The 22,127-nt window shown below is 41.2% G+C and overlaps 1 long non-coding RNA gene across 1 annotated transcript; it reads right to left on the bottom strand.

The window, feature by feature from the left end:
- Nucleotides 1–4,367: 4,367 nt before the first annotated feature.
- LOC109298245 lies at nucleotides 4,368–13,088 on the bottom strand. Its single transcript, XR_002097555.1, has 3 exons — nucleotides 13,029–13,088; nucleotides 4,426–4,428; nucleotides 4,368–4,379 (listed from the first exon to the last, which is right to left on the bottom strand). It is a non-coding gene; the product is annotated as an uncharacterized LOC109298245 (long non-coding RNA).
- Between the last annotated feature and the right edge of the window lie 9,039 nt (nucleotides 13,089–22,127).

The raw sequence follows: 22,127 nt of genomic DNA, 5'->3' as shown, positions 1-22,127 counted from the left end.
CCAGCCAGTTGGTGACCCATTTGACTGTGTAGGTGTCGACACCACAGTCCCCCAGTTTCTTAATGTTATTTGTAACAGTTTTTAATCTGGGTTTATTAGCAATGACCAAAATCAGGGGCTGATTGGAGCCTGTGTTTTGTCATTGTCACTTTCCTGTTGGCTCTTTTAATAAGAGTATAAGCTTTCATTTTCAAACAGCAAACATTTACATGTTTGGTTTTTATGATCACTTTCTGAATGTGAGCCAATACAGCAGTTTCTGCATGAGTCTGCAAACACGAAGAGACCTGCTTCTCCTCTAAGTTACTCTAGTGTATAAAATGGAGTCATACTATAAAGTTAATGAAGTGACTCTGAATTTAGATTGGTATAACTGAGATCATAATTTGGCCCACTCATGGAACAAGACAGGTGTGGATTGCTGGGATTAATCCTACTTGAATGTAAATTTTGAAATTAAGTGAGTTTAAATTAAATAAGTTTATCTTTATCAATTGCTCATCCTTTTTGCAGATATTTAGCAATGAAATGATAATTTTATCTTTATCAGTTGCTCATCCTTTTTGCAGATATTTAGCAAGTCCTGGATACTGAATGGATATTGGGAATGTGGACAAAGTTTCAGTAGGGTACCAGAACATTTTTCCAGTATAAATCCTGCCACAAACCTTTACTGTCTTCCACCTCTTTTGTAGAATACCTGAAACCAATTGTGAGTCTCATTCCTGCACCTAATCTCTGCTATAGCCGTGAGTGACTACAAGTGGCAGTTTCAGCAGAGGGTTTACTAGATGAATCAACCAAGGGTTGAAGTGGTTTCTCTGCCACCCATGAAGCCCTTACAAGTTTTGCTTCAGCTAGAGATGCAGTCTGTGTTTCTTTGAGGTATGAAATTCACTTAAAAGTTTTTTTAAAAGAAGCAATATAAGTTCTGGGGAGAGAACAGACATACACTACAACATTGTTATCTCTGCACACAAACATTTGTGTCTTTTTAAGAGCATTTACTTTTTCTGATGGTTTATTTTCAAAGAGAACACATGCAAGTGATAAAACTGGGTGGAGGTTTTAATGTTTGAAGAGCTATACAGGGCAGCCTGTTGTAATAGTCTAAAAGGAAGACTCAGACAATGGCATTACACAGCCCTTTAAAAAGTTTTATAATGAAGAACATGGAGTTATTAGATTATCTAAACATTCTCTTTTGTTTCCCTTCAGTTTACAAAAATGTAACTCCAAATGTTTCTTTGGTGAAAGTTATTTATGTAAAGTAACAGAGGGTAGGCCCCCTGTTATTTATGAAATGCAACCTTTTGTATTGGGAACTACTATAAAAATGGAATGCAAAATAAGCTCATGAAAATTGTTGCAGTTAATAAAAGTGACTCTGCCTCCCTCATTGGACCAGATACTTTTAATGTAAATTTTAAATGGCTTGAACTCATTATCTTAGACGTGATAATGGAAGCAAACAAGGCACCACAAAAAGAAAATCCTCAAACTGCCTTTTCATGTATTTTATGGATATCATTGTAAAAGCGAGTGTAATGTTGTGTAATAGGTTTATTTTTAGAAGCTTGATCAAATGTTAGGTCTTCATGTTGTTTTCAATATCAGCAAGGATTAAGTCATTTTCCCTAGGGGAATTTGTGAGGAAGCACCATCTATATGAGACTGAGGTGGCATTCATGTGCAAAACTTTTACCTGTTAAATGCTCAAAGAAATATTGTCTACCAGTAGCTTAATCTTAACATTAAAAAATAACTTGTTAAAGCAATGGAGGGATTTCACTGCAAGCCCTTTTTCCAGTCTGTGTTTTGCCAAGATACCAGGTATGTTAATGAAACTCACATTTAATTAGGTAGCACCTGTGTTCTTCTTGTGACCATATCATTTCATGCTCATTGGGATGAATTTTACCCCTCCCAGCCCAAAGCTTAAGTAACTGGGCTTTGTGTAGGAACTTCCTACAGGAATTTAGAAAAGGAAACATGGAAGTATGATGCAAGCTTCTTTCCAGAGATCTATTCTTCATCAGGCTACTTAGAGCCACCATGGACTCCCATGACCAGTACAAAAACTCCTTTTGCACAGTGACTGTAAAAGAGCAATATCAAACTTCGTGTTCAAGGACCCCAACCCAGTAGAGATGCCCAATAACTGACACCAACTACCACAGACCAGGATTGCTCATCAGCATTCAGAAGTGGCATTGTACTAACTCTCCTTCTGCACACTGGCAGATCCTGGGGTCTGCCACTGCAGTAGTGAATGGCTTTCAGCATTGGCCATGAAATTTTACACCAAAGTGAAGTCAGTGGTCTAGATTCTCAGTTGTATTTAAACCTCCAACTCCTGGTAGGAGCCCAGGTACCTTCTGAGGATCTGAGCCTGAGGTGCTTCTGAAAGTCTGTGGTATGTATGTGTGGTAGTAGAGGGTGTCTGGGAATACTAGGAAAGAGGGATGCCTTCCATGGCATGCATTTGTACAGCAGTATCCTGGCATATCACCCAGCTACTTTGTGCCTGTCCAAATGAGTAAGAAGTATAAGGGTGTTGCAAACAAAGCCCCGTGTTCTGTGATTCCAGCTGTGGCATTTGCTGTGGAAGCTGCCCATTGTATAAGAAATGTGCTCCAAAATCTAGGCTTTCACTTGTAAGTATAATACAATTTTCTAATTATAATGGGTACAAAAAACAAATTATTAAAAACAGGAACAGAGTGTAAATTGTTGTCCTGCCGAGTTTACTGGCAGGCTGGAACACAACACTGAGGGGTGAACGGCTTCATTCATCCCACAGATTTATTGAATCTGAAACCTAAAATCTGTCCCAATATTATTAACTCCTTAGGTGGTGAATACCTTAGCAAAAACATCCAGCTAACAAGTTTATTCCACAATCCCAAACAATCTCCCACACCTTTCAGATATCAAAAGTCTGACCTGTCTATTAGGCAGGTGCCAGAAACTTTTGACTTTCTCCCTGACATCTCTCATGCTATTATGCATTTTATGTACTAAAATCTGAAGTATATTTAAAGCTAAAATACCTGAAGACCATAAAATAAATGGAATTTAATATCAAATAAACAGCCAATGCAACCACACTGAAACTGTACTATGATGCCCATGTTTAATTCACCAAAACCTCCATTTTGAGGTATTTTAAATGATACTGCCATAGAATCTCTGGTTTTCTGTACCAGGATGCCATGGAACGCAGGGGAACTATGCTGCAAAATCACAGTTCATCTTTCTGCAAATTAAATAGGACTGTGAGATGATTAGTGAGAAGCCGGAAGAAAGACAATTCAGAGAGAACCGGGAGAAGGCAGCCGAGTGAGGACAAAAATTAAACTGGAGGAAAACTGGTCAATATTAAAGAGCAAATGATACGAAGGTTTTAAATAGAAAGAGAAAGAAAGAAAGAAACTGGGGACGGTTTGAGGCATCCCTAGCAGCGTCTGAGGAAAGTGAGAGAGGCACAGAAGAATGTCTGGAAGAACGATGAATACTTTTCTTCCCATCCTAACCACAGGTATAATTAAAGGCATGGTTTTAGCCATGGTTTCCCTTCATTATATTTTTTCTAGACCTGTTAGACAAATTACACATGTAAAGCATCTGGAATGACATGGCAAGCTCTGCTTGAGAGAGAATCAAAGACACTCATCAGTATGATGAGTTGAGAGCTTTCAATTGAGTGCTTGCTGTACAGTATTCAGGGTTTGCCTGACAGCGTGTGAGGCCCCAAGCAAAGAGAGAGTTTTGCAGGCAGCTGGAGATTGGAATCAAGCTGTGAGCTGCCCCCTCCCTCTGGTTGCACGGCTGGAGATAGGAACAGGCTGTGAGTGGTGGAGTTGTGAAGCTGGACCCCAAGGAGCTGCTTGTTGCTGTGTTTTAGAGTGGTCTTGCCTGTGTTTTGTATTATGGGATTAGACAGGAGTGGATAATTATCCAAGACACATTCATAGAAAACAGCCCAAAGCAATGACTTGTCAGCTGCATGTGCAGAAAAAGGAACATTGCACTGCAGTGCTCAAGGTGGAATAGGTGACTGCTAATACCTGAGCCCTAATAAGGAAACATTTGGAGCTGGAGCTGTAGTACTAACATCTGCATTATTCAGCAAGATTCTGCCATGGCAGTTCCCTTAGGACTGCAGGACCTGCTTGCAGGGAGAGGACAAGATAGTACAGGGGTCATGACACGCTCTAGAATCATCTGTTTTTGAATCCACAGAGGCTGCACACATCATTCAAGTGATTTGCACGGTCACATAGAGACCAAAGGAAAGCTTCAAAGTTTCTCACAGTACAAGAAGCAGTGGGTGCTAATAGCATGATTGCAACTGAGAAACAGTAGTTGCTTGCCACCTTTCCCCAGTAGTCCTAGCTAACAGAGAAGATTTTCAGCCAAAACCCACTGGAAGGAGCAGAGGAGGAAGATGTGGAAATAAAAAAAGCACGGTTGTTAAAGCCTTACAGAGAGGCCACAATTTTCTATTTTATTTCCACAGCTGGAGTTGCCCTTTGCCATTAAAGCAGCCGAATGTTTTGTTCAAACTGTTGTAACGTGTATGAAGCCATTCCATAGGCTTATGTTAGCTCAGACCACTTGCCCATCTGATAGTGACATAAAAGATTCTTTTCTGCCTTTTTCACCTCCCTGCCACAGAGGGTAGGGTAAGGTATAAAGAAGTGGGTTTAAGTGACAGCAAAACAGATTTCATTTTTCCTGAGATTTCATCTTCCTAACTAAGAACAAAAGGACAATGGAACAGGCTTCATAGGGAAGCTATAGAATCTCCTTTCTCAGGGGTTTTCAGAAGGAGGCTCGATAGGCATTTCTCTGGGCTGGCTTTGGAATAACATATCCTGCATTTGAGGTTGGGGTTGGACTAGAAGTCACTCGATTATCCTTGAGATCTCTCCCAGCCCTAGGATTCAGTGCTCACTGAGTACATCCTTGAGACAGATGCTCAAAGACATGCTTCCCTTTTTAGATTTTGGTCTCATCAAAGCTCCAGACACAGGAACACTGGAACTTAGGGTAATGTTTAAAAACGGAACCCAAATCAGGATTTTGGAGCTGCTTCTAATTTTGTGCATTCTGCTTCAGGGAAAGAGCATAACTTGGAGATCTAGGGTGAAATGCATACTCTGCTGAAGTCAATCAGAATATGACATTGACTTGTGGGGGGCAGAATCAGACCTCATTAGTTGTTAATGAACCCTGACTGGTTTAGTCTGGTGCTGACTTGCAGTGCAGTGATGGTCCCACAGGGAGTGTGGGGTGCTGCCTGGAGTAAGGTTATTCCACAGAAAGCAGAAACAAACCTTGTGTAAAAGCCAATGTGTTCTTGCTTCCTCGCTCATCTCCCCCTCCCTTCAGCTTTCATGTCATTGGCTCAGTTAATTAAAATTGCAGTAATAGGAAGATGGGCTGGTTTAGCAGATTGGTAATGGGATATACAGCCTTTCACCTCTAGGTCACTGGTTCGATTGCAGCCTGAGTTGGTAGTGACCAAAAGTTATTACCATGTAGTGGCTGTTCGATGACCTGTGTGAAATGAGTTGGTGAGTTCAGCACAGTTCCTAGCAGACAGGTGTCCACATCACAAAAACTGCTGGTACTAATTGGCAGCCTCAGCAAAGAGACCAGAGACTATATGGGCATGGAGACTGATTTACTCCCTTCCCTTGGTGGTCGCAGAAGGTTGGGTAACTTGGGAGGGCAGCACAGGGGAGTCTGCCACTGCTACTCCTTCATTCACGAGACAAGGAGCACTTTGGTATCCAGGAGTTGTCAGTGCACAGCAGTAAAGTCCATGGGAGCTGAACTAACATGACACTTGAGCCATACAGATTTTGTGAATGTTTGCTGTTCATGACTGATTTTTACTAAAGGCAAACAGTTTCTGACAGTGCAGTTATTGCCTTTCATGAGCAGAAAAAAGCAACTGTGTACCAGATAGACAAGGAAAGGGAGTGTGGCAGAGCTGATACTGGTAGCCTGGTGAGGCAGGGAGGGCAGACAGAATTAAACTGGCAGCAATGAATCAGCTAGCAAAGTCCAAATCAAGAGGCAGCCAATTGGTCTCTGAGGGGCAAAGACTATGAGGGGACAAGGGGAAGGTGTCTGGCAAATAAGTCTATGATAATGGAGAACAGGAACACAGACTAACAGGCTAATACCACTCTTAGATCCTCAGCCTTTGGGGAGTCGTGAGAGAGGGGCAGACCCTATGGAATCCACCCATGTTGCATTCAGCTAATTTAGCTTCTTGACCAACATGTTTTTATCTAACAAAAGCCTAACTTGAAGTGCTTTTGGGGCTAGGCCTTCAGCTGGTAAATTGGCATAGCCCTGGAGGCCACTACATGGATTCATACCAGCTGAAGAGCTGACCCTCAGTATTTATGAGTATTGCAGTGGTGTGGGAAAGTCACAGAGCATATTTCTATTTGTAAGAGGTGCAGCTGATTAAATGTCTGCAATCAGCTGCTGGGGATTCTGTTTCGCATTGGAAAGCTATAGCAGGAGCACTATATTTCTCTGTGATACTTAGGTGTCCTGGAGCTACCAAACATCCTGGTTTGGCCATCATGGTCCTAGTTTGTAAAACACAGTCGCAGTGTCTCAAAGCAACTGAAAAAATCCTGATTTTTTTCAGTTTAAAATTTTGTCTCAGAAAAATGCCTATTTTTAGCTCTGAGAACATTAAGCTGCTCTAGTATGACACTGGAAAATGCCATGCTAAGGGATGCTGCCCCCACTCTCCGTGGTCTGCCTCCTAAACATTGTATAGTGGAGCTGCCATCATGGGATGCTGGGTGCACACTGAGAAGCCAGTGCCTCTCAGCAGTACTCTTTGGTGCACTTGCAGTGTGACACTAAGCCTGGGTCAGGAGGTAGCATGTGCAGAGCTTGTATGACTTACCCCAGTGTAGCACTGGATGGCATTGTACTAGAGCAGTATACATGTCCTGGTTGAAACTCTCATAGCCTTGCTGGCTTTATATATGACCCCTGGGACCACACTATCTGAGCCCTTCGTGCTATTTACTGTATTGATCCGTGCAAATATGTTGGGAAGTGCTGCTACATCCACTTGGCAGACAGGGAACTAAGGCACAGGGAGACTAAGCTACACCATGGCAGCAACAGCATGGCCAGGCCAGCCTCAAGTATACCCAACCCAGCAATGCCTACATGCATGCTCCAAGATCAACAATGCACCAGTGAAGATGCTATGAGGCTGTTTCCAATAGCCACTCCCAAGACCTCAGTCTCTGAGACACCTGAAAGCAACCTTTGGGGATGATCCAGGGGATCAACAATGTATTTCCAGGTTTGGAGCATGTGGCTGAGGTTGGTTCAGGCCCATCCTAGTTGAGATATGCCATTGTTAGGGTACACGCATGCCCTGGATGGCCTGCTTGGTGTCACACACAAGTCGGCGGTGGAACAGGGAACTGAACCCAGGTTGGTCAGTGGGTTGCTGATTGAGCAATATTGTTGCTAGTGGTTCTCTCCTGTCTGACTAGTGGCTGTAGGTCTGATGGGCTGCAGTGTTCAATAATTTCAGGGTAAAATGACAAATGTCTTAAATTTTCCAGGACAGCCCCAATTTTAGGGCTCTTTCCCCAGAGATTTTCTGAAACAGGACTTTTGTTCCAATTCTGAATAATTGATCCCAGATCAGCTTACCTGCTTCCCTCTCACTCTTTCTGATACTGCTGTGTGACTCCAGGCAGACAAGATGTCATCATGCTGCTTGGCACTGTGCGAATGTAACTGCTTCCAGTTCAGGAGGTAGCTGTCTGTGGACTGACTACCTTCCCAGAAGGAAACAGTGTAACTATATCTGGGCTATTTCTCCTGCTTACAGTGCTGAGCTAGGCAGTTGTACTGACCAGAAGTCTAGACTGCTTCTGATTCTGGAGTTTTATGGAGGGCCCCAGGATTGCGTTCCAAACTTGCACCCCCAAAATTAGTCATTTTATGTCTGAAGTTCACATGAAAAGTACACAACAATCATTTCCACTGTGATGCGACAGCAACGACCTTTCAGGCATGTGGGATGCTGTGCACTGAAACACTTCTGATACCAAACATATGCCAAAAGGCAGCATCTGCCAAACAGTTTATTGAAAATGCAAATCTTGCAGCTTTCTGTGTCCAGGGGAATCTGCCAAAGCCCTGCCAATGCAACTAATTTGCTGAGGAATTTGGCTCCTGCCATCTCTGCACACATGTTGTTACTTGTGAGCAAGTGGAAATGTTTCCTTTTAATGTTCTTGTTCAGCTTCTTGGGGTCAATGCAAAGTCTGAGTCTGCCCCCTTTCTTCCCTGCAGTTACTAAGAAATCAGCTCAGCCTGTAAATTCTTTGATTCTACTAATAATGCCATCTGCTGTCATGTTTTATAGCTCAACTAGTTGGGTTTTTTTTCCAAGGATTATGGAACATTTTGGATGATATACATGACCGACTGCATGTCCTGCCATCGCTGCATCTTCAGGGTCCTCACAGAAAACCCTTTCCTGTACACAGAACAAACCTTCAAGTTTGTTACCATAGTTATAGTTATGTCCCAGACAATCTAGGCCCAGCACTTCACCTACGTGACTGACTGCTGGCCTTGGCATAAACATACAAACCTCTCATTCTCCTGTTTGTCCTGGTAACTAGGGGATAGTCCATAATTGCTCAGGCTGGCTTTTGTCCCGTTCCGTAAGTTTGTGATCTCACCTTGATTGCTGAATCTTTCTACTTTTCTGAATAACTTTATGTCAGGTTCTACTTTTATGCTTATTTGTGTTCCCGTGTTTAATCTGCATATCATGTGTGGACCATTTGTGCATAGTTTTGTTTGCCTTAGTTTTGAGTTTGCCGCATCTTTTTTATGTATTCTTAAACAGCTTTTCCCCTTCATGTCAAAAGTTCTTGCATTCAAACTGGAACCCCTGCATTTTCCTCCTTTGTACATTTCTGCAGCGGCTTTGCAAATGCAGTTCATTTTCTATTCTTATGCCAGCTGCCACATCACTGCCATTGTTCATTGTTTGGCATATGTTTTCCTTTCCCTTTTTGTTTTCTGTAAACTGCTTCCTTCCTTGATTAACTGTAGTACTTAGTCATGTGCTCTGTGCCTCTCTCCGGCATTTATTTGCATTTTTGTTTGTTTTGCATATGAACGTGGTCTATTTAAAGTGTCGGCTCCATGTCCCTGAGCAGTAAGTATCTCAAGTATCTGTTTCGCTGCTGCCTCCAAAAAACTTTTTGGTTATTAATTAAAGTCTTTAATAGTCAAAATTTCACAAGAATGGCTTTTTAACAAGGCCTCTGACATGGCCTCTGACAAGCACCTCTTATTTCCTTTCTTTCTCAGGTTCTTCTCTGGAAATATATATTTCACAAGTAACAGCCCTACACCTTTCTTCCTCAATCTGTTTTTTCAGCAAAATCTCAGAGCTCTTAAAAGTTTACCTCTCCTCAGCAACAGTTTAGCTATAGGATCATGAGCTTGGCTTGGCATAAATGTAAGTATTAATGTTTCTAAAAATATACCCCCCACCCAAGGTCAGACACGTGCTTATCCAAACATCCTGTGCACTGCAGAATTTGTGTACCATTTATTCAATATGTTAATTATATTTTTACAGCACAATTATAACCAGAAAGCTGGTATATATTTTTTTTCAGAGATCTGTTGCATGTAATCCAAGTTTCAAAGTTAATCAATGTGTTTTGGCATCCTTGAAGCACATGGCTTTAGAAAAGTGTAACAAACTACCAAAAATGAGTACAGTAGGAAGGCTTGAAAGTGTGAAAATAAATGTAAAAAAAAAAACTAAACTGTTCCTTTGGGCAGCTGCAAACATTGTTTTCCCCGGTGTTTTCATATTAGTAGACAGAGAAAACCCAGCAGTGGAAATGATTCAATCAGTGGATTATTGAAAATAGGACAAAAAACTATGAGGTTGCAGGACACTGAAAAAAATCTCTCTATATTTCCCCTGGAAATTAAATATTCTATCAAGTAGAGGAACAGCTCAGCTACAATTAGTCATTCTGCTCTGATCTGCTTTCAATTCAGATTCATTATACACTTAATTTGTGTCTGGTCTTAAATTTGCATTAACATCAAAGACTGTCTTTTACTATGCTTTTGTACAGTGCCTAGCACAATGGAACACTGATCAACCTGGACATCTGCAAGGGCCACTGGCAGATATTTCTCTATCCAAATGAGAGAAGCAAAAAATACATCAAACCAATATGAAATAATGAAAAGGCTTTTAACCAAAAAATTAGGCAACTTTCACCTGATTGCTGCTTATGTTATTAAAGATTTTCACAAGAGGATTCTTACAGATTAAATAATTTTAAAGGTTTCACCTTAATACAAGAGAACACTATTGTGTCTTCTTCTAACCTCTTTTATGTAAGACAAAATTATACAGATTCCCTTCTTCTGTATTCTACCTTTACTAACATAATTCTGGGAACTTCACTAGAGTACCACAAGGTTTATGCCATTGTTACTTAGTAATAAATCAAGTCCCAAAATATCTACTCTAAAAGGAAGAAAGAATTAAAAGAAAAAAATCTGCCCGGTTTCTTGATAACAGTATTCTGATAGTCAATATTCTAAGTGTTTCCACCTATTCAGTTTTATTTAAAGGGTCTTAATATTTTTATTATAAGATAACCTGCAAAGAAAATGTAAAATGAATTTGTGCTTTTTGTATCTTGTGATGTAGTTAAGAAGTCTGAAAGTTTTTTGTTGAGGTATAAGAAAACAGAAACACAATTAATTATATCCTGATGCATAATAAACACTTTGGAGAAAGAATGTCTTAAATATCCACCGTCATTCTCCCTCTAATAAAGGTCTGAGATCTCAATGTACCCAGCCTCAGAGTTCTAGGAAGTTCTTTAGCAAATTCGGTGAGAATCAGGCTTAATATTACAGAAAAATATTTTTAGAATTCTCTCATGCATTATAAATAAAGAATATATGACAAAGTCCATTTTGAAGAAATCTATTTCAAGGTTACTTTTAAATAATATCTTTCATAATTTAAAAAGTTTGTGCTATCTTCACTCTATACCAGTGGTATTTCACTGGATTAGGGATTTTTCTGTCTTTTATTATGGGCTGGTTCTGTCTTATACCTATTAATATAACTGAAACCTGTTTAGTTTCCAAAGCATGCAATAAAATAGAGGTAGGATACAATTTCAGCTTTGGCAAATACGCACCTGCTCACAGAAATGTCTAGGATAAGTCCTTATAAATACAAATATATTTTAAGTAATTTATAAACATCAGAAAAATCCACCTTCCTAGTTTACGTTCACACAGGGCCCTTAGGCCAACATGTAGTAGCAGTAAAGTAAACCTCCAGGTACACGGTCACATAGGAGAATTACAAAGCTACTGTGCAATGGGGAGCAGCTTGGCCCCTCACTGAAATCTTATCTAGAGCTATGTGAGTCTGATAGCTTTCTGAGTAGGTCACATTAGAGTGAGAGGCTACCAGAGACCAGCCTAGGAAGATGGAATCTGGCCATTTCTTCAATGAAGTTATCATGATTTTTTAAATTTGTAATTACCAGTATTTCTTTCACATAACACATAGAACATGTCCATATAGGGATGATCCCCTCAGGCAGGGGATTGGACTAGATGACCTCTGGAGGTGCCTTCCAGTTTTTTTTCTATGATTCTATGATACTCATACAAGTCCCCATATAAAAGTAATTATGAGAACCTAGTCTTAAGATCCATGGCTATCATATTTTAGAGAACCACTGGAGGGGAAAAACGGAATAATCATCATCATTTATGGACAATGTGGGTGAATTTCTTTTGGCAGGAGATGTCATTTTTACAGCTTCTCTTTTCCATTGTAGAAAAATCACTTTCAGCCCAGTGTCAGATATTTGCTTCAATATGTTGGTCCTAACAAAACAGTCAAATATAGCCAAACCATTTAAGTCTGACAACAGAATGCCTTCCAGAAGGCATTTTGTGTGTGTGTGTGTGTGTGTGTGTGTGTGTGTATGAGTGTGCACGTGCACCAGTGTGCCCACACATGCACTTACACACCAGCTGTTGAGAGGATGGAATTTGTAATGGTTTTGAAGGGGTAAATATACACTGTTCATTTCACTATGTGTTGTGAGCAGGGTTGGGTAAAACCATGCAACAACTGGACATACCTTTCTGTGGGTTTTTTTTAAATCCTTTTATTTCATAAAATAGTTTTTAAGCACTTGGCCCCAAATGTTTAGTTCAGTATTTAAGAAGAAACATTTAGAAATATAAAAACATCCTTATTAATTAGAAATAAATACAGTAATATAAGGAGAAAGAACACTTACAGCTATATTTTCTTTAAACATATTCTAATCATGAAGACTGTCTAAAAGAGAAGCTGGGAAAAGGTGTTTTTTTTCAGGAATATCACACCTGTTAATTATTTCTTTGTAATCTGTCCAGAATAATATATTTTGTAGTATATGGACCTTCTGATTCCCTGCAAGCAAGTGGGGTTTTTTTTTACACTTTAAAGAAAACTGGGCCCAAATTAAAGTAGAAGAGTTTGGCCCAGACATCCTGAACTATTACAACATTTGAAACCATTTGTAATCCAGATCTGAGGTTCATCCTGGCTAAAACCATGTTTGTAGCACAACACTGGAGGCTTTGCAAATTCAGCATGTGGGAGCCATTTCTAATTTTAAGGCATAATCCCTGATCCTAAAAATTCTCAATCATATGTGGACAGAGCCGTCCCTAGCGGGGAGCGAATTGGGGCAACCGCCCTGGGTCCCGCACTTTGGGGGGCCTTGTGAACAGTGTCATACAGACCCTGCTGCAGCCCCGCCAGCAGCAGCAACTTCTGCAGGTGGTTGCCACCCCCTTCCCAATGCCGCTGGCAGCTTCTGCAAGTCACCCCACTGCTGCCAACACTGCCACTGGTTTCTGCGGGTGGTCGCCCCCTTCACCCCCAGGCCCCACACAGGCTTATATGCCCCAGACCCTGCACACCCCTAGAGACAGCTCTGTATGTGGAATACTATTCTGATGAAATGGCCCACTGATTTGGGCAGTTTTATGTGTTTTTGTAGGATTGGGGCCAATAACATTATCATTTAGTAATTGTATAGTTGAGATTCTAGGTAAATATGCTCCTCTAAAACTGTTTGCTTGTTTTGCACTCCAGTTTTGCACCTGTTTCTTTAGCTTGATTTGTTTTACTTTTTCTCCCAGTCCAATTCAGAAAGGTAACACATTTTATTAATGAAGTGTCCTTAATATTTGAACAAGGAGCTCTTGTAAACATTTTCTTTTTCTCCTGTAATCAGTTCCCATGTCCCAGGAGTGTGGAAGAGGACAGGTGGTAGACAGGGCAATCTATGTATTTTCCCACTTAGGCAAAATGCTGCTGGTAATCAGAGAAAAGGGGAGGAGAGGCAGAACCATGTGATGATTAAACCCATATTAAGTACACATGATGGTAATGTTTTTGAAAAAGGCACAGAGGACCCACCCACTTTAAAGGAACTTTACCGTGCACAGTAAAGGGTCTCTATAGGAATGAAAAGTAGGCTCAAATTATAGTGTGTTGTTCAAACTGTAGAAAATGAAGCAAGGGAAAGGGGCATAGCAACACTTTTGGTGGCCTCTCCAAGGAATTATTTTATTTAAACACCTGATATTTGGTGCAATTGGACTGAACCCAAAATATTGTGTTTCAGCTGTATTTTGAGCCCATTTCATGCAGGGCTTGTTTAACAGGATTGGGCTACAAGGAGACTGAGCTCTGAGCTACATCAGAGGTGGAGAATCATCCTAAGCTCCCTGTCAGCCTGGTGGCAGAATTTTAATACAGGGCTCCTCGCAGTCCTCACAGTGCCCCTCCAGCACATCATTGAAGTTTGTGCTCTGTGTTTTAATTCCTTTCTACACTTGTTAAAGTTGACCAGTAAAAGAAAACGTTGCCAGATTATGATAGATCCACCTCCAACTGTATATCTGGTTCAACTTAAAGTCTTAACATTATGATCTTCTACCATATGTTGGATATAACTTGAGGTTTTTTACAAAATGTGTCTTAGATTAAGTGTACAGTATATGCCACAGCACCACTGAGTTGTTGTTCTGAAGAGAAACAGCCTCTCCCCCCTGCTCTATAGTTAGGAGGACTTTCCCTTGAGGCTAAATCAGACAACAAATTAAGGGTGGGCCTTCCGTGTGGTCCATTTGAATGGAAGGTGCTGTGTTCTCTAACCAGGAAGGTTTTCTACAAAAGCAGCATAATAAGGTCAGCAGCAAAGTCACTGACAACCCTGACTTCACTATAAATTGGTTCCACTATATTGTATGAGAGAGAAGTATCTGTGTAAGCATATATATAAAGAGAGAAATGGAAATGTTTGCATATACGCACACAGGGAGTATGGTTTAAAATAATATTTTAATAAATAGTTATGTTTAATCAAAATAATATTCTAACTGTCTAAATACACATAACACATTTTTAAAGTATTTATATAAACCATAAGTATTTCTTTGAATTCTTAATGATCTTTCATGTAGAAATATAGGGCACACAGAGATGACCTGAGCAGGGAAGCCAGTGAGAGATTTGGCGGTGGGGGGTGAGGGGTGCCGAGTGGCCGGACGCAAAGCCGGCGGTGGTGGCACAGAATCAACACGACCACTCCACCTGGTCCTGCAGGGCCCCCAAAGTGCAGGGCTCAGGGCAGTCACCCTGATACACCCCCGCAAAGGATGGCCCTGGGGTGCATAAGAGCCTTAATATGCAGTGGACTGTTCTACTGCACATTAATATGTCACGGCAAAAAAGTGCTAATATGCAGTAGAATTAGTCTACTGCGTATTAAGCATCACAAAAATTGCCACTGCGCATTAGTGCAGCTACTGTGCATTAGTGTGGCTACTGTACCTTTATCTAGTACCTCATATTACAGTACTAAACTTAATGCGCAGTAGCAAAGGCACATTAATGAACGTGTAGACACACCCACAGTTAGGCAGTTTGGGAAAAGAACATTACTTCTCTGATAGTCTGTATAAGCGCCAAAAGAAAAAAATGGTTCACTGTTGTTTACTCTGCTCTGAAATATGGTGGATCCAATTTCTAGTATTTACTGCTGTTAAAAATATACTGCACAACCATTTCAGGAGGCATTTTTTCCAGATATTCCTATTGTTAGTTTCTAGGTACAAAGATCCAACGGGTCTTGAATGCCATTTACTGTATTTCCTGGTGTATATGTCGATACACTGTATAAATCAACCCCATTTTTCTGATCCAAAAAGTCCAGAATGTCTAGATCTGGTGCATAAATTGACCTAACTTTTTGGACCAGAAATATGGAGTCAACTTATACTGGCCCCTGCTTGGCTGGCACAGCCCAGGCAGTGGTGCTCACAGGGGATGGGGCTATGCCAGGCAAGCGCTGAGCCTTGCCCCACCCCTGTTCCCATCCCCATCCTCTTTGAGCTATGCTGGACTGGGCACTAGGCTGGCATGCCCCCATCCCCTGTGAATGGTGCTGCCTAAGTTGTGCCAGCTGGGCACAGAGCCTAGCCCCATCCACTGTGAGCGGCGCTGCTGAGTGACGAGTCCAGCTGCACCAGCTGAGTGCTAAGCCTGGTGCCACTCACAGGGAATAAGGCTGGGCTTAGAGTTTGGCAGCACTGCTTGCAGCAGACAGGGCCAGGCTCGGCGTTCAGCTGGTACACCCCCATCCCCTGTGAGTGGTGCTGTCTGGGCTGTGCCACCTGATCATGGAGCCTGGCACCACTCACAGGGGATGGTGATACAGTGTATAAAGTCAAGGTTGAATTTTAAGAGTTAAGAATTGGGCTTCAAAACTCAATTTATACACTGTGAAATATGGTATTTTAATAGAGTCAGATATATTGTTTGACAGTTTTAGCTAACTGAATTAGCTCTCTAGTAATTCAAAATGACTGACAAGAACAGGGTAGATCAAGTGCAAGTTCCCTGCCTCGGAAATTCATCAAACATCTTCTTGTGACTTAAGTATATCCTAATGAAAAGTTTATGGATCCTCCCAATTTTCTGCATACAGACGTGAACACTCCATAATCTGGAGCCATGCCATTATATTATAGACCATCAGCAAACTGCTGATGTAATCAAGGGTGTTTTGAATGGACAGGCTCAGGAGCAGTGGGTCTATGAAACTATTAGGTGGATACATTAGTATATTGAATCTAATGACCCAGGCAGCATCAGAGGTCATTTAAAGGGCACTAAAACAGACTCATGGAACACTGAGCATTATTGCCTTTACTTTCAGAATAGCCATGAAAACACAAAAACATAATGTGTAGTGGAAAAGCAGGGAATTACAATGCCTGTAAGGTCAGGATTTGTCACCTGAAAATTATTTTGGCCAAATTGTGTATAGAAATGTATGTTAACATTTGCACTGTACAATTGTTCTCATAGCAGTGACAACGAAGACTAATGATGGCAATTATACTCTTACCTCTATAAAAGAATATCTCAAGAAGACTGGCAGCATTATACATTTCTTTTTGCTGACACCAAGAGCCACAAACACCAAAGATGTGGATTTTTAGGTCATCAGGAATGGTAACAAGGATAAATAAGCAACAAGGTTTAAAGATAAGTGCAAGCATCCAAGTGCTTTTGATGGCTCCAAATGGTTCCACTTAGCAGCTATATCACCTGAGCACACGGTGCATCCTGGGAAGGCCCCAATTTCTGAAGGGACCCTGGCAGAAGGTAGAAGGTACAGAAGTATCTAAACATACCTTCTGTCAGCTCCCAGACAATGGCAGAAGCAGAGCACTTCTGCCAGCAGAATGCAAGGTTTAATCACCACTAAAGGGCTTTGGAACTTGCTCAAAGTTCTGCCAGCAAAACTCTGTAGTATAGACGAGGCTTTCCCAGTTCTGTGCTAAATCTCTCCCCTGGACATCTGCTCAGTAACAGGAAGGAAATGCTTTTTAAACCTCTCTGGACAGCCAAGGCACCTGAATGCATCTGTTATGAAATATAGACTGCCAGGGGCCCTGAGTGGCTTCAGGTTATCTGAGGACAACATACAGCTAGTCTCATGCTGCTGCATAAGGTGACACAGGAGAAGATACACCAAGGACTTGAAAATAAACCAGATATTTTTTTGAAAAGCAAGTGGAAAAATGAAAGGTTCTCAAAAGACTCAGAATAATAAAAATTCTTGTTTGAAACCCCCCAATAATGGGTTTCTTCTACAAGTAATGAACAGCAACTTGTTTTAGAAAGCATAAATGTCTGGTAATGGGAGGATTAGGCAGGATTTTCACAAATGGAAGCATATCACAGCCGGAAGACAAAATATAAACTATTTGTCTCAAGTAACAATCGGATATGCATATATTACAACAAATCCCAATTGGCTGAGACAGTGCTATTAATTATCATACATGTTATTGCTATATTTTTAGATTCATTATACAGTATTACAGTTGCCCTTGGTGCTTTACAGATGTATAAAAAAAAAATCTCTGCTTAAACAGTTCATAATCTAAGGATTTGCTCTTCCTAGCAGTTATTTCCACATATAGTCAGATGCAAACCAGTCTCAGCTCTGGTGTTGCAGCATCCAAAATTTAGGTACATTGCCCTAGAGGGGTTGTTCAGGTCAACAGGGTTAGGAACCTGGGATCTTTATACAGGGAATGGGCATCTCTTAAGTGTAATTCAGAGAGCCCAAGTACTGAGGAAGGATGTATTTGCAGCAAGCTAGCGGGAATGTTAGGTACAGCGGTGTCTCTAAATTTCCACTCCTCCTCAGATGTCAAAATCAAAGCATCATATAGGTCTCTGTCTCCTTGGGATCTAGAGCACCAGGAAGTGAGGTACCTATAAGTAACCAGGATGACAAACTGACAGCAACTTAAAGCACAACACCTGACTTTTGAAGAGCGATGGCACCCTCCTTTTGCCTGGTGGTTAGAGCACCTGATTAAAGGCTGTCTTCAATCTCATGGGATTCAAGCCCACATATCCCACTTCCCAGGATACTGTCCTAACCACCAAAAGATTCATGGGGCCAGAGGAGAGCAAATGAGAGAGAACCTAAATCCAGGGAGAAAACCCAAAGGAGTGTCCTTCTCACTGCTTCTTTTAAAGTGCCCTAGGTGCCTACAGTACCCAAAGGGAAAGCCAACCTCCACTTATCCTCACACCACTGAGCAGCGTAGCCCCTAAGCCCTGTTGGGATTCATAAAGTAGGTGTTCCCCTACCTGCTTCATCTAGCCAGGAGGACAAGGTGATGATGCCTTCCTCTCCTGTTCCATGCAAGAGCCTAGCAATTAGGTCACTCTCCAAGAATATGGGAGAACCAAGTTCAAATTCCTTCTCCAAATCAGAGGCCTGCACTATATCTTCGAGGAGTGATCCAACCATGTCAATATTAGGTATTGGATTAAAACTCATTGAACGGCCTCAGTCATTTCTTAGTATGCAACTATAATTTACTCATAAAATCATGGAAACCAGGGGCTAGATTCAGAAAGAATCACACATTAAACATTTAGGCACCTGCTCCATAAGGGTCCCTTGTCCCTAAGATAAGTGCTCATGCTCCCTATACAATACATGGTAAGAAGTAGGTGCAAAGAATGAGAGCCACAGAATCAACAAGCTAAGCAAGGAGCTGCCTAAACTGCCTAGGAGGAAATGCTGAGAAAGCTGTGAAGCCTAAAGACTCCCTCTTAGAAGTCTCTAACTCTGGGCTGAAGGGAAAGACCTATCTCCACTCAGGATTCTCCATGCTGAATCCTCTTCTGGAAGTAGGAAGGCACCTATGCCAAGTTAGCCCTTTCTTACAAGAAAAAAGAGGTCCAACTTCTTTCTATCCAGTTACTGGTACAGTGGGTAACCCTTTTCAAATCCCCACTCTGGAACAGAAGCTGGAAGTCAGGTCTCCCACATCCCACAGATATATGATGAAGATGAAGCCATTGGATATTCTCAGGAGAAGTGCTCTCAGTCTTTCCAGTTGAGGGAGTTCTGCCTTGTATAAATAATTAACTGTTTATTGCAGCAGTGCTTTGAACCTGACTTGCTCACATTCCAGAAAAGCACACTAAACACCAGAGAGTAGAATCAATCTCTCACTTTCCTTTCTGTCTGATCCAATGAACGTTTAATTATTCATATGAAGTGGAAGAGCTGGTTGCTAGGGTACTTTCAGGGCATGAGGGAGACCTGGATTCAAGTCCCTGCTCCAAAGCAGACTATGGAAGGGACTACAGGTAGCTGTATAAGTCCCTTCATGGATCTAACTCTGGGTTTGCAAACATATAACTGCAATTGGATGCAGATTTTTGCTTGTGTATTTCTGAACCTTAGGTTTTGAACTGCTAGTTATGTATGTGAAATCCTCACCGTAATGAAGCCAATGGCAAAACTCCCACTAGGATAAACAGATGTGAGATTCACCCAATGCATCCACAGTACTTATCTCAATGACTGAAGCTCAATATCTTCTAGATGGAGAAGCTGCAAGCACATGGTATGAAGGGGGTTTTTTCTAAGTTGTTTTCAAATGACATAAGTAATGAAGTTGCATAGCTCTGTAGTCTGCACCATGTCTCCCCACACAGTGTTAGTGTCATTGCCCTTTCAGAGAAGATGGTGCCAGCCCAGGGGTTCTTCTCACAGTAGAATTTTGTAAGCCAGAGTGCTGCAGAGAACGTTTTGTCAGAGAGGCTTCTGCAGAGGAATGCTATCCTACTGCAAGCTCCTGTGAATTAAGGTAGAGAGAAAGTCATACAGTGCAGAAACATATTCAGCAAGATATTTTTCTGTCTCCCCTCCCCAGGGTTTTATGCAACTATTGCCAGCCAATAAGCCATTTCATTCTTTACAACTATAAATTTTAGGAAACTAAAGCAGTATTAAAAAAAAATTCACCTCCATTTATAGGGCCCCAAAAGATCTCTGTGATTAATCCCCATTTTACAGATAAGAAGTCTGAGGGCACAGGGCCACAAAAAAGTTTCCACGAGGCAAAGGAAGAAGAGGCTTTAGTGTATGTTTGCTTAGAGTATTTCACGGAAGGCTTAGCCATGATGGGCTAGCTTTCATTTACCACAGAGTAAGAGCATGCACGCCAGGCAGTTACCACAGAGCACCTCATATCACATCATACCTCATAAAACTGCACCCTGCTTACATGATGCTGAATTGTTTGTGCACCCATGCCTATGATTTCTCTTTAGTCACACAGTGAGCAAAGACAGAATCAGTAACAAAACTCAAGTCTCTTGGTTTCAGGTTTTATGCTCTATGCAGTGGATCAGGCTACCTCCCAATATGACATGACTATTTTTTTGTGGCCCTTTAAAAAAATGCACATATGGGAGTAAATGAACAAGAATTTTGCTTGGCCTGCTTTGGTACTAGATGCTATCATGAGCAGCGTAAAGCTGCACTCGGAAAGCCATTTACAGTGCCTAACAACTTTATCAAACCTAGAAAATCATGAATGATGTTACATATTCTTTCGTGATGATTGGGTAGTTTTTTTTTATCTTAACTATCTACACAAATGCACATTTTAGGACAAATGTACCTGTTTTACAAAACTCTTATAACATCTTTCTTCCTATGATGAAACTGGATAATTCAATTATCAGTGTAGTCATTGAAATTACAAGGCAACTTTACTTCCCTTTCACTTCATGTGGTTTTATTTTGCATCTGAACAATACACATGCAGAGTTAGCCTGTTTTTTAATAGTTTCCATATTGCTGATCCAGGCTGTCAGTTGTGTAACTTTATTTAAGATTCCTCATCTCCACAAGGTTCTTAATTTGTTTTTTTAAGTTTCTTCTTCAAAGGAACTGCCACTCACTGGTGCCTGTTACACTGGTTTCACCTCAGGGTTGGTTTCCAAGTGATGTTCTCCAGGAGAGCATTCACAGACTTTAAAAACATCCCCATATAGGCTGAAGTCCCCAATCCTTTGTTAGATGTATGTGGCGGGAACTGTATTACATATTACTTCGTCCCCAACTTTTCATTTAGTTCAGCCAAAAGGGGCAGAGATGCTTTTGAGTATTTCAAAGCATACTCCATGGAGCGTGCTCCTTTATAAACATACAAGTGTGCAGTGTCCCAGCGGTACGCTAATGTGCCATAGTAGAACTTTATTGCCTAGAGTTTTTACCAATTTCTTGGGCATAATTTTTCTATGCAGTTATTCTTAAAGCTCATTGCATTGTCAATTTGACATCTAAATGTCTGAGCTAGTTGTCTTAGTGATACTTAAATGGATATCATTTCTTATTTCTACTTCTCACAGCTCCTACCATGCAGGAGCTAGTGAAGACAAACTCGTCTGAGGGTGACATTACCCCTGTCCATCTGGTGTCCAGTCTAGGGGTCTCTTTCTTGCAACTATTTGCATCCTTTATCTGAAAAGGAATGTAGGACACTTAATCTCTGTGTTGTTCATGATTTCTTCCACATATTGCTTGCCCCCCCTTTACAGATCTCTGCTCTGGGTTTTTTTTTTTAGTTTGCATCTGCTTTAGACCTGGTCCTAGTCTTCCCTTATTTCTGCTGCTTTTAGTATCAGTACATGTTTCTTTGCTTATCAGTAGCACAATTAAGCTCCAACCCTGATGATTGCAAAACATCTTCCCTGGCTTCACTACTGCTGGGGACAGCTACACATGCACTTTAGGGTGCAGTAGCCTATTTTACTGCACATTGAAGTGTCATGTCAATGTAACCCAGGCGGTACCCCAAGAGGTACCCCCTCTCCAATTGAAGGGATCAAAGCAGGTGCACAAGCACTGTGGGAGGTGTAGGGACTCTCCTCCCCTATAGAGCAGAGCCAGACCACCAATGGGGACTTAACCATATACCTTTTAATACTGGGAACATAACAGGCATAAATCAGAGGGTATAGTGGACACTACAATTCCCTAAGGGGGCAGGATTCAACAAAGGTTAGAAACTTACAATCATTGACAAAAAACAGGGTTAACAAAATATAAAACACAAACAGCAGAACAAAC

Source organism: Gavialis gangeticus, unplaced genomic scaffold, assembly GCF_001723915.1.
Source record: "Gavialis gangeticus isolate Ggan-Ray unplaced genomic scaffold, GavGan_comp1, whole genome shotgun sequence".
NCBI lineage: Eukaryota > Metazoa > Chordata > Crocodylia > Gavialidae > Gavialis > Gavialis gangeticus.
Note: the sequence above shows the minus strand (reverse complement) of the source record. Positions and strands in the feature narration are given on the sequence as shown.